Source organism: Suncus etruscus, chromosome 3, assembly GCF_024139225.1.
Source record: "Suncus etruscus isolate mSunEtr1 chromosome 3, mSunEtr1.pri.cur, whole genome shotgun sequence".
NCBI classification, from domain to species: domain Eukaryota; kingdom Metazoa; phylum Chordata; class Mammalia; order Eulipotyphla; family Soricidae; genus Suncus; species Suncus etruscus.
In genome coordinates this window covers 54,829,968-54,833,907 of record NC_064850.1, presented here as the reverse complement: position 1 = coordinate 54,833,907, position 3,940 = coordinate 54,829,968, and the positions used below count along the sequence as shown (strand labels likewise).

At 31.7% G+C, this 3,940-nt stretch overlaps 1 pseudogene; it reads right to left on the bottom strand.

Annotated features, from left to right (window-relative positions):
• Positions 1-3,348: 3,348 nt before the first annotated feature.
• Positions 3,349-3,461, bottom strand: LOC126005284 (uncharacterized; annotated as a pseudogene).
• Between the last annotated feature and the right edge of the window lie 479 nt (positions 3,462-3,940).

Here is a 3,940-nt window from a genome sequence, read left to right as displayed (position 1 = left end):
GTCTTTATTCTAGTACCATGCTGTTTTAATGACTATAGCTTTTTTTATTTATTTTTTTTATTTTTAGGCCACACCTGGTGATGTTCAGGGGTTAGTCCTGGCTATGAGCTCAGATACAGCTCCTTGCTTGGAGAAGATTATGTTAGGAGATCGAACTGAGGTCCGTCCTAGGCTAGTGTGGGCAAGGAAGATGCCTTACCACTTGCACCACTGCTCCAACCCATTTTAATGACTATAACTTTACAATTTAAAGTTGGGTAAAGTGATGCCTCCCATATTCTTTTCCCTAACAGTTGCTCTACTTTTCGTGTCTGTTTATTGTTACAAATGAATTTCAGGAGTGTTTGATCCACTTCTTTGAAGAATGTCATGGGTATCTTTAGTAAGATTGCATTAAATCTTTACAATGCTTTGGGGAGTGTTGTATTGCCATTTTAATAATGTTAATCTTATGAATCCATGAGCATGGTAGGTGTCTCCATTTTTGTGTGTCTTATTATATTTATTAAAGCAGGGTTTTATAGTTTTCTTTGTGTGTCTTATTATATTTATTAAAGCAGGGTTTTATAGTTTTCTTTGTATAGTTGGCTCCAAGATATTTGAGTTTGTGTAACACTAATTTCTATGGGATTGCTTTTATATGTCTAAAAGAAAATGTTTTATAAATAAAATTAATTGTTCTTCCATGACTGGTGGAACATTTTCTGAATAAAGCTACTTGTAATAGTTGTTTTGTTTACTGTTTTAAAATCATTATACTGATTTATGTCAGTATTGAATAAAAAATAAATTATATAGGTCTAGAGAGTTATTTCAGTGGGCTGAATTTATGTTTTTCATGTAGAAGTCCCTAGTTTTATCCTTGATACCATATGAACTCTTGAGAACCATGAGAGTAAATGCTAGCATAGGTATTTCTTGGTTTGGGGGCCAATCCTAAAAGTGCTCATCAAGTACATCTAACTCACTGCTTGTAAATTTGTGCTCAGGAGCTACACTTGGCTCACTGAATTAAGGTTATGCTCAGGTGACCATGTAATGCTCGAATTTGACTCAGCAATATTCTCATGCAAAGTCTACACTTCAGCCTTGATCCATTTCTCTAGCTTTATTGGATCTGAATTTTAAGTGTTGTGTCTAATGTAAATGTGTTTATATATACATTTGATTTTATTCACCTAAAATTCTGTAAATTTATATTCAAACTCCTAGTTCTGAATTATAATCAGCAGTAAACTAAACAGTAGTTTTATCATAATGTGCAAGAAATCAGTTATAATAGATATAATGGTATATGTTAGATTACTTGATTTTTGTTTATTTTTTAAAGGGATATCAAATTATATTTTCATGATAGCCTCATAAAAATAGCAGACAATATTGTTTCTAATTTTGAATCTGTTAATTTCCCAATAAAATTATGAACAGATTTTTACCATTATGGGATAAAATTATTTTACTAACATTCAACTGAGATTGATATTTTAATAATTATTTCTAGTGTACATGATATGGAAAGATACATGCTGACTTATTTTATTGATAATTTTATAAAGTGCTTGTATTTCTAGCTTATATGATGGATGTATTAAATTATTTTGTGTTACCAACAAAACACATTTCATGACACCAGTTCTGCTTCACTGAGTTCAGTATGTGACAAAAAGTAAGCATTATAACATTAGCCAGAAGTTTTTAGCTGTAACATACCATGTCTTATTTTGTTTTTGTTTTTGTTTTTTTGGGGGTGCCACTTCCAGCAATGCACAGGGCTTACTCCTGACTTTATATTACTGTTGTATATTGGAGGACCATATAGAGTGGTGAGGTTCAAAGCAGGTCAGCTACCTGAAAGACTACCTGATATATAATTTCTCTGGCCCCACAACCAAGTTATGTTTAAAGAAACTTCTACATATTTAAACATATGACTTATAGCATTTAATTTTTCTTAATCATACTGAGATATTACTTGAGAATAGTAACATTGTTTAGTTATAATTATTGAATCATAATTGATATAATTTTAGCTGCACTGCATATTACAATGGAAGGATAAGAACAGCATAAGTTTTAGAGTAAAATTATTCTTATTTCTACCTTTGAAACATTTGCTCTTCTAGTCCTTAGGCAAGCTATTTCCAATATTTCCTCATTTATACTATTACCTAACAAGTAATCATACAGAGATTTTTTTTAAAAAGTAATTATGTAAGCAAGCTAGCAGAATCCTTAAGAGTGTAGCATGGCTCAATGCAGTAACTTATGAGTATTAATAATTGTGCCACTGTGACATTATTTGGCTAAAATCAGTTTTGCAACCACATTGTATACTAGCAACACAAAATCAATTCATAATTTTCTATAACTTCCTTCCTCTCTTTTAAAGACTGTAGAGGCTAAAGATTTATTATCCTTTTATGAAAACTAGTCATAAGATATAGCTATAACTTATGAGTAAAAGCAAAGCCTGTGACTTCTGGGAAAAAAATAAAGGGCAGATTTTGCTAACATAGACTTTTCCTTTTTGCCCCTTATTATCTTCCTTTACTTCCTAATAAAAGGGATATGGTGTGATACAGGCAAGTATGAGTTGCTTTGAAATTCTGAAGACAGATGCCACTTCCTTAATATGGTAGGCAGAAAAAAAAATCTAAAATTTTAGTTATATTTTTCCACCTAAAACAGGAAAAGAAACATATTTGTAACATCTTAAAAAGTACTACAAAAATAACATTACGATGCATTGAGTATTAGTTGCAGAAATTTAACTATTAGTTTTTCTGAAGAAAAAACTTGTCTTTTTTCTATTCTTCTCAAATTGACAAATCCATCCACTCAGTAATTTACTATTCCAATCTTCCCTTCCAATTCTTTGTTTGTCTGTGTTCATTAAATATACAATAATGTACTTAGAATTTTACAAAAATTACACATCTCTGAAATGAGAGTACTATCATTTGAGTGGTAGAGGGGTTGGAGGTGCAAGATTGTCATACCTGTTTTTGCTCTGGAATTGTTCAGCAGCCTTACTTGGTTATTGGTGTACCAGGGATCTAAACCTGGGGCTGTTAGAGGCAAGGAAAGCACCATAACTCTAATAGTTAGTAGTCCCAAGAGAACTAGCTTAACTTAGACACCCCAAATCTTGAAGTAACCTGTCTGTGGCCTCCCTATTCCAAGAAGTTATTTAGAGACATTCAGAAATGCAATGATTTCCTTTAAGTGTAAAATAAACTTGCCTTTAAAAAAATAAAGCACTGTTTTTGTGACTTTTTAGAAACCTAGATTGCACATTAGGAACTTGGATTGCAAATGAGAGCTGCAGAAAAATAAGCATCTCTTCTTTAAAGTCTAAAATTATAAATTTTATTTATTTTTTATTTTTTTTTATTTACTGTGCCTCCTCTTTCTATACAGTCAGTGTAAAGAACACAGCCTGTGGTTAGAATTGGGAGGCCTTATCTTTTCTTTTCTTTTTCTTTTTTTATTTTTTAATATATATTATTTTATATATTTATATATATATATATATATATATATATATATATATATATATATATATATATATAATCCTTCACCAGTGCAGCATTCCCATGACCAATATCCCATGTGTCCTTTCTCCCCACCCCACACCGGCCTGTACTCTAGACAGGCTATCTACTTCCCTCATTCAGTCACATTTTGTTATGATAGTTCTCAGTGTAATTATTTCTGTGACTTCACTAAACGATCCCTGTGGTGAGCTTCATATCAGGAGCTGGACCCTCCAGTCTTCCTCTATTTTGTCTCTGAGAATCATTACACAAATGTTTTTCATTTTTCTCAAAACCCATAGATGAGAGAGACCATTCTGTGTTTATCTCTCTCCCTCTGACTTATTTCACTCAGCATAATAGATTCCATATACATCCATGTATAGGAAAATTTTATGACTTCA